The sequence below is a fragment of the Candoia aspera genome, chromosome 12, assembly GCF_035149785.1.
Source record: "Candoia aspera isolate rCanAsp1 chromosome 12, rCanAsp1.hap2, whole genome shotgun sequence".
Taxonomy (NCBI): domain Eukaryota; kingdom Metazoa; phylum Chordata; class Lepidosauria; order Squamata; family Boidae; genus Candoia; species Candoia aspera.
Genome location: NC_086164.1, coordinates 14067975 through 14077474, shown reverse-complemented (window position 1 = coordinate 14077474; position 9500 = coordinate 14067975).

The following is a 9500-nucleotide window of genomic DNA, read 5'->3' as shown; positions in this document are numbered from 1 at the left end:
AAAATCCTTATTTTTCTTCTTTATAATAAATAGCTACCATCACTGCTGTTACTAAAACCTTGGACAGTAGGAATATACAGATGGAAAGAGCTGCTCTTAAATTGTCTGAAATATACTCCAACCTGACTGAAGCAGTCTCTGCAGGTGTTAAGATTTCACCAGCCTTATCCATGCTCGGAAGCTAAGCCAGGCTGGACTTTGTTTCCAGACCTGTAAACTAGATGGGAAGTAAAAAAAAAAAAACGTTAGAAGAAGGCAATTGCAAACCAAGAGAACTGCATAGATAGGTACCTAAATATAATTGAATATGGAGGGTTCAAGCTTTAAGGGGTAAGTGTCAGTGCCCTCTGCCTGCATGGGCAAATCTATCATTTCACTTTCTTTTCCATATGGAGAGATTTGTTCTTTCTTAGCTCACTGTTAAATACAAACACTTTGTTCTTCTTATAGACCAGATCCAAATACACAAAGAGAGGGACCCTGTTTACAAGTTGGGGGAGGGCACATTTTGGCTCACAAAATGTGGGGTGGGGGGAATAATCTGATCTAAAGCTAAATAATCTGATCCTTTGAATGTCCCTGTCTAAACTGAAATCAAAACCTTCACTATGGCCTTTAGGCCAGAGAACGCTACAAGAAAAATCAGCTACATCTAGTACTAAAACCTATTCAAGAGCTGCTTGTATCGACCTTGACTTTCCAGTATTTATGGTCAAGTAAATCCCTAGCTAAGACTGTTGAGACTGAAATTTACAACATGGGAAGTGTTGAGCCACCAGGTGGTTACTGCATTTAATAACTTGGGGGTTGGGACTGGAATCTGAATAAACTGTCTGTTTTGCAAGTTTTTAACTAGCTCATATATTAATTGTGGGCATCCCTTATTACCTGATTCCAAGAGATTATTTTAATTTTAAGAAATACAAAATAATTTACAGCCCATCTGCATGGCCAGAGGGACAATGAAAATTGAGGTAAGACTTTAGGGACAGATTATTCTGTCCTATGATCAAACTCCAGAAAAAAATGCAGCTTGCTGAGGATGCCAGCTCAAGTTGATTTTCTCTTCTAGAGTAACATCTCTGTTAAAACATGAAATTACACAGAAATACAGATCAAAACTCTCCTGAGTTCCCATTCCTGTCCAAAGCCTCCATTTGTCTGCTTTTGTCCAAATCAGCTGGTGTTGCTGGATGTTCAGTCCATCATTTGCACTTATTTATTACTTTAAAATTAAAACCAGGAAACTATAACCAGTATCCCTAGGGAATATTCTTAGGGAGCGAGATTTCACTCTGCTTCACGCAGAAAATTCATACGGTTCTAATTTCCAATATATAAAAAAAATATATAGCTTATTTAGTGGTTGACATCACTTTTTGTAGAAAGTGACTTAGTCCTCCTCCTCTGTTTTAATAAGATATTCTTTTATCCTATAATCAGGTGTTTACACTGGCGGCTCTCATGCAATATGAATGGGTTTTATGGCTCTATTTCCAGTTGTTTGGAATAAAATGCTTATCAAATTAGGATGAAAATGAAAATGGAGATTCTGAACCCAGTGGAATAATTCCTCAGCTGTTGATTCGATCATTTTTTTTTTTTAAAGTTCAAAATGCTTCTCTTGCCTCCTTCCCTTTTCATGCTTTTGAGTCAGTGTTGGGTTCTGGCGATTGCCTGGACAAGTCCCTGCGGTTTTCTTGGCAAGTGGCTTGTCATTGCCTTCTTCTTAGGGCTGAGAGAAAGTGACTGGCCCAAGGTCACCCAGCTGGCTTCATGTCTAAGGCAGGACTAGAACTCAAGCCTCCCGATTTCTAGCCTGGTGCCATTAACCACTACACCCTACAGGCTCTCCCCAAAATGATTTAGCCTTATTTTTGCCTTCTCCTCTTTATAATATGGATATTATACTCTTCATTTACAGCAGGGCTCAAATAACAAAATTAAGTAGAGTCATGAAAATTAATTGCAGTTTTTAAAACCCACAATTATGGAAACCATCCGTAGCTGACAAATTGTGCAGAAGGATATGATACATCGGCCTGAGCTTTTATGCTTCTCCAGCATAACTGCTCCAGAGTTGGATTGTAGGGATTAGTCACTTTCCATTGGAATGACATAACGGATGGTTGGCAAAGTAGAGGGCCTAGACTTCTCACTTGGACCCATGGGGGGTGGGGTGGGGGCTCTCACTATGAGGGAATATTCCCCCAGAGAGAGGAAAAACAGCTGTAATTTTCATTAGCTGATGAGCAGTGGAGATTTGTTGGGCCTTACAAAAGAGAGATCTTCATGAAGAAAATTAAAAAAATATGCAACACACAAATAGCCTCTGTTAAGAAATACAAATAGTGTTCCCCAGGATAATGTGGAGTAAGCTATAACATCTGCAGCTGTTCTCTGCCTTCTCTATTTGGCTTCATAAGTAAAGGAAGAAACAAAGATGAAGGAAATAGGGCATCACCACCAACCTGTAATGAACATAAAATTCCAATCAATGACTTTGTTGGAAGGGACATAGGTGACTTTAGGTTCCCTAATCGATTTATAAAACAGAGCCTAGTTCATGAAACAGGGAGCACATCGATAAGAGCCTTACTTTGCCTTTGAGAGACATGCCCTATTAAAAAAAATAGTGCAGCATAAACAAAAGCTACACTGAACATAATTAGAGTTAAACTAAAAATAAATAAATATAGAAAATAAGGTGGCACAACTTGTATTTAATAATTCTCTCTTCTAAAGATTACAGTATGGTAAGAATGTTAGAAATGTTTGGTTCTTTGGTTGTTTGACAAAGGGAGAAATTAATAAAAACAAGAGTATCTCTGTTTAATGAAATATAAATGAAACTAAATAAAATTGTCCTGACTCTTGCTCTGTCTACTTTTTGCAACATGGCCCTAACACAGAGCTTTGTCTCAAAAATCGTGCCCTTTTGCTTTATATTTAAAAAAAAAAAAAGACTGAGGCCTCCTGCCATCAGGATCAAATATTGGAAAAATACTTGAAACAATATAATAAAATCTAATGGACTTTTCAAACTAAGAACTAACAAAGGCTACAATATTTGTTCTGATATATTCTATATGCAGTATGCCGACCAAAGAAAGCTTGTTTAAATGTGCTTTGTTCCCTTAAGCTACTAGAAATGGTATTTTCTACCAAACGCTGCACCATCTATGGCTTAGTGTGATGTAAATAGGCAATGAAGGCGCTGGGTCCAAAGATTTCCTTCTTCTGATAGAACGAATGTCTTAGCATGGGCAAGGCTTCAGCTCTTTCAAGAAGGAAATCTTAGAATTCAATCCACAGTCTAGTTTTGGGGCCAGCTATTTTCAGCACTGTAAAATCACATCGAGTTAAATCAATTTTCAAATAATAAACAAGAGACTCATTCTACAGAATTTGGTGGTGTTTTGTTTTCTATTTCCTATGACAAAATTTTATATAGGAGGGCATGAAAACGGTTTGGTCCATTCTACTATTTCCTTCATCACCCTAAAGGTGTCCAAAGATAAGGTCTATAAAGCTAATGCTGATATGCCTAAGAATTTCTATGGGCATCACACAATTCTTATTTTAATTATCCTGCCTTTGTGCATCATCCTGCACATTTGTTTTTGTTTTTTAATTGTCATGGTTTCAACAACACACCTTCACAGAGGGAACTCCAGATCTTTTTGAGTATTATTAGTCTATTTGTATTAGTCTCTTTGTATGGTTTTACTCTCAGTCCATATTCATACCCATTCCAAAGAAAGGAGATCAAACAATGTGGAAATTATCAAACAATTTCATTAATTTCACATGCTAGCAAATTTTTGCTGAAAATAATTCAATAACGTTTGCGGTCTTACATTGACAGAGAACTACCAGAAGTCCAAGCTGGATTTAGAAGAGGATGGGGTATGAGAGATATCACTGCTGATGTCAGATGGATCTTGGCTGAATGTAAAGAATACCAGAAAGATGTTTACCTCTGTTTCATTGATTACGCAAAGGCATTTGACTGTGTGGACCATAACAAGTTATGGCTAATATTACGAAGAATGGGAATTCCAGAGCACTTAATTGTACTCATGCAGAACCTGTACACGGATCAAGAGGCAGTTGTTAGAGCAGAAAACGGTGATGCCGAGTAGTTCAAAATTGGAAAAGGTGTGTGGCAAGGTTGTATACTTTCACCCTACTTATTCAATATGTATGCTGAACAAATAATTTGAAAAGCAGGAATGTTCGAAGAAGAACAGGGTATCAGAATTGGTGGAAGACTCATTGACAACATGCAATATGCAGTGATACAATTTTGCTTGCTGGGAGTGAAGAAGTCTTGAAGTACTTGCTGATGAAGATTGAAGACTGTAGTCAGCAATATGGACTACACCTGAATGTGAAGAAGACGAAGATACTCCCAAATGGACCAATAAACAATGTCACAATAAATGGAGAAGAAATTGAAGTCAACAATTTTAGTCTATTGAGATCAATGATCAATGCCAAGGGAAGTAATAATCAAGAGATCAAATGATGTATTGTGCTGGGAAAATCTGCCATCAAAGACCTATCTAAAGTTTTCAGAAGTAAAGACATCAGTTTAAAAACAAAGGTGTGTCTGACTCACGCCACAGTCTTCTCAATTGCCACATATGCCTGTGAAAGTTGGACATTAAAAAAGGAAGATAGAAGAAGAATTGATGCATTTGAATTGTGGTGTTGGAGAAGATTATTGAAAATACCATGGACTGCGAGAAGAACAAACAAATCAGTTTTAGAAGAAATACAACCAGAACGTTCCCTAGAGGCGAAGATAACTAGGCTCAGACTCTCAGACTCTGGGCACATCGTCAGGAAAGACTGATTGCTTGAAAAGGACATCATGTTTGGTAAAGTCGAGGGCCAGTGGAAAAGAGGAAGACCTTCAGTGCAATGGATTGATACAATTACCTCAACAATGGATGCAAATATTGGAACAGTCAGGCATATGGCGCAAGACCAAACAGCTTTTCGTTCTGTTATACATAGGGTCACCATGAGTCATAAACGACTCGATGGCAACTAACAACAACTCTCAGTCCCAAATGCCAAGCATTAATAAGTTCAGTACAAGGGGATCTTTTACTCTCTTTGTAAATGAAGAGGGAAAGCCATAAAGTCACAATCATTTCTATCCTTGCTCAAGAAGTTATGATGCAAGATGCAATGGTAGTTTTGTGCTCAGGGAGTGATCCTGTCTCTGTTTAAATGCTAGGACTTTACAAAGGTCCGGTTCAGACATTAAGTGTGAATGCAACTTGCTCAGAACTCGAAAACAAATCAATTTTCCCAGTCAGATTGACAGTTCAAATCACATTGTCAAACCGGATTAGATGCCTTCAAATCAAATCAATGATTCAGAAGAGGTTTTGTGCATTTTAACTCAATTTGGAAAGTGGGACTGATGTTTGATTTTCCAAATCTATTTGAACAGTTGAATTGAATCAAAAGAATGAAACGAATCTGATTGACAATCCAAGTAGAATCAGAACTGCTCTGCATACCCCATTAACTATCTCCTAGCAAAAGAAAATGCATTGTTCCTCAGTATAAGGCAATCCGATGGAAGCATCTGCATATTAAGATAAGCAGGAATGTGGATAAAGTTTTTTTTTATTATTTTTGCACAAAGTAATAAGCAAGAGTAAAAGTGGGGGAAATTCTATGAAGGACAGCTACAGTATGTATGCAACTCTGGGTTGGAGGAGAAAAGGTGAAATGGAAGCCTAACAAACAAATAAGCCTCATCATTGGGAAACCCCAATGTGATTAGAAAGTCTGATCATGTGGAACCCCACAAATAAGAGCTTGTGCCAAAATGTAGATATTGGGGTGTGATGAGAGAAGCTCCTCCATCACGATGTGGATCCCTTTCAAAAGATTCACATTCAAAAGGAGGGGCACTCTAGTTGAAATAACTCAACCAAGTAATTTGGAAAAAGATTGCTCTGTAGCTCAATAGCAGAAAACTTCCTTGCGTATAAAAGGTTGAATGATCAGTTCCCCAAATTGCTAAGCACAGCTGGAAGAGATGCCAGTCTGAAATCTGTTGCCAGCCGGCATTGATGAAACTGAGCTTGGTTGGTCTGGCTTGGTAGGAAACAGCTTCCTCTGTTGCTAAATTTGCAGTTATATCTAGTTACTGCCTAAAATGGGCCAGATCAACAAGTTAGCTGGTGGAAAGTATCAATTTTCCATCCCCTAATTTCTTTCCAGTATATACGTACTGCCTCGTTTCAGTCCTTTGCTTGATTGAGGTGGGGCAGCCAAGGTGAAATGAACAGAGGGATCTAACCTGATTTGCCATAGCGTGTCAGTCCACAAGGACTAAATTTCATTTGACGAAGGAAGTGTGGATTTATGTTTGAATAAGGGAAAGCAGCCAACACCTGCAGAATTCTTTGAGATGGTTTTTTCCTAGATCTCTGTATGCTTTGCTTTTCTTTTTTAAAAATATTATATTATTTTCCTGGAGGCTAACCTAGATGCTGATCAACTTTCCCTCATTATATGTGACAGGTACAAGCCCCCTCCAATCAAGTGGCCTTCAAAACCTTTTTCTTTCTTTTTTTCATTTGCTCAAGAGAAGTTTGCTTACATTTCACACACTTTCTGTTTCTGGAGAACAGACTCTGCTCTAGCCCTTTTCCCCAGGATGAAATTGCTCAGAATACATTTAGTTGTCATTCAACACCCCCACCCCACCCCAAACACAGACAAACTCCATTTTATCCATAGGACTTAATTTTGTGTTCTCTCTTTAATGCCCCTATTGTTACATATTCTTTACCAGCAGAAGATCTGATAAATGTTGAGAATTCTCCCCTTTTCCCCTTAATTATAATTATAATGGGAAAAGGAGAGGCAGTTAGAATGTTTTGGCTGAAAAAAAATTCTTTTAGGAGAGGAAGGAAAGAAAGAAAGAAAGAAAGAAAGAAAGAAAGAAAGAAAGAAAGGAAGGAAGAAAGAAAGAAAGAAAGAAAGAAAGAAAGAAAGAAAGAAAAAGAAAGAGGAAGGGAGGGAGGGAGGAAGAAAGGAAGGAATTTTTAATGAAACCCAACTGTATTGCATAATATTTGCTGCCGCATTCTCATAGCTGATAGACAAAGTTTGACCGCAACTTTGTGGCCATATGGTCTGCTAGGAGAAAAGAGATATACCAATCATCAGGCCTACCTAGAAGTTCTTTTATGAGGGGTCTAATTAATATGACACATAAGTCCATACATATACAGTATAGTTGGACGTGTTACACATCTTCTATAGCTTGGAAATCACACAGCTTAGTATATGTTCAGACAATCCACATTATTTGCCTAGTTTCCTTAAGTACTAAGTACTGCAAGATACAGATTACTATCCAGCTTATGTGGTGAAGAGTTTTTGCATACCTATTTCCTGCACAGAAGGCTGCAGAAGAATTTGCACCATGAAAAACTGAGAATTGCCTCCTTCTTTTTGCAGGTTTTATTTCTCCCCATCTGATCTTGCTTCTGCGTCATTACCTCTAGCTATCTTTCTGGATTTACCACATGGGCAATCCTAGCCCATTAGGGACCATGTTTTGAATTTGACAGCCTCATTGAAATATAAAACCCAACCAGTTTTGGCTTTGTGGGCAGATCAGATCAGCTGAGAGGAAGGATAAGACTTCCTGGGTTAGTCACACCGCACCTTTACCAATCGGAGATCGTGAACTCAACCAGCCAGAAATCATGTAGCAAACTGGTATTTTCTTGATAGTATGTAGCCGGTTTGGGCTATGTCATCATAATTAGCTAGGTGCCACTGAGTCTGGTTTGACTTCTAGTGGCTGGCTGGACAAATGCCCTTCATCTTGATCTGATGACAATTCTCAGTTCTTCCAGAGGCCAAATAAAGATAAATGAGGTCAAAGGGGTGAAGAAAGGAGAGATGGTAGCGTGGACGAAATAGATTATTTTTCAGGACCATCCAAAGTTCTCCCCTTTTGCAAAACAAAACAAACAAAAAAAGTAAGCAGTTTTGTCATAACCCTAATTATAACGTCAATAAATATAAGAGCGGGTTTTATTAAGCTTCATTATGGGCTAGATATGATGGGGAGTGAAATTGAAATTATGCTGTGGGATTTGATATTTGAGCACCCTGAGGAAATAATTTGGGGGGCATGACTGAAAACGAACTACTAGATATAATTTCAGTAAATTTTACTACCAAAAGGATTTTTTTTAAAGCAAACCCAGAATCCCTCCAAACCACATAATGGGTTAGAAACACCCAGGAGAGCAATAGACACAGAACAATTTGTATTTTGATTCATAGTCTGAAATGTTGTTTACATTTTCTTAATAAAAGGAGCTAATATCACTTTCAGCCCAGTCTAATGCATGTTTACTTGGAAATAAGTCCTGTTGATTTCAATGGGATTTATTACCTCATAACGGTACAAAGAACTGTAGCCCGCTCTTATAAACAACTGTAATCACATGTGGCAACCAATTGCGCCACAATAAAGTCAGCTTGGCCCCCACCCCGACGCCTTCAAATGCCAAAAACAGACCTGAAAAGTTATCCTATTGAGAGATTTTCAGACATTATGGAACAATTTATGGAAGTTCCACTTTGGGAGTGAAAGTGAGTTAATGTCAGATTTATAATGACAGAGTTATACCATTCAGGGCAGATGGAGATCTCCCAGATGAAAGCATCAGAAGCCTGATGAGATACAGGTGATTGGTAATCCCAAAGCCATACAGTGAATTTTGCTTTCCTTGTATTATTTCTTTTGTCAAATGAGAACAGCCTTCCAGCCCTACCCTATAGGAAACCTCCTTAGCTGGGATTACTTTACAACCTTATCGTCAAACAGGACTATTTCACAACGTCCATTCATTACCAACAGAACTGTGAACAGGTGTTGCACCTGTTCCTGGGCTAGAAGGTGTGAAGACAGTGACCCAGGCCTTTGTCATCTCTTGATTACTGTTGTAGTTCAATCTATATGGGGCTGCCCTTGAAGATGACCCCAAACTTGCAGCTGGCACAGAACGCAGTGGCATGGTGGCTGAACAGAGGCAGATGGTTCAGCAGAAAAGCATCTATTTTGCAGGAGCTGCATTAGCTTCCAGGCCCAATTCAAGGTGTTGGCTGTTACCTATAAAGACTTATGTGATTTGCACCCTTGTTATCTTTGGAACTGTCTTCTGCAGCTAGAATCTGCCTACTCTACCTGATCTGGCTGGGAGGTGGGCCCCAAATGATGGTCAGGCTAGTGCCCACCCTTTTGTTCTTCAGGAACCAGATAAAAAATATCATGTCCTCTTCCCTGCAAAGGACAAAATACCCTTTACAGTATATCTCAATTCACCAGGGGTGCCCACAAGCAGAGGCAAGCAACATCATGTCACATATGATTTCCACCAGACACCATTGTACATTTTGTAGGACTTGCTAAAGCTTCTAGAAGTTGCTATGTTGGATTT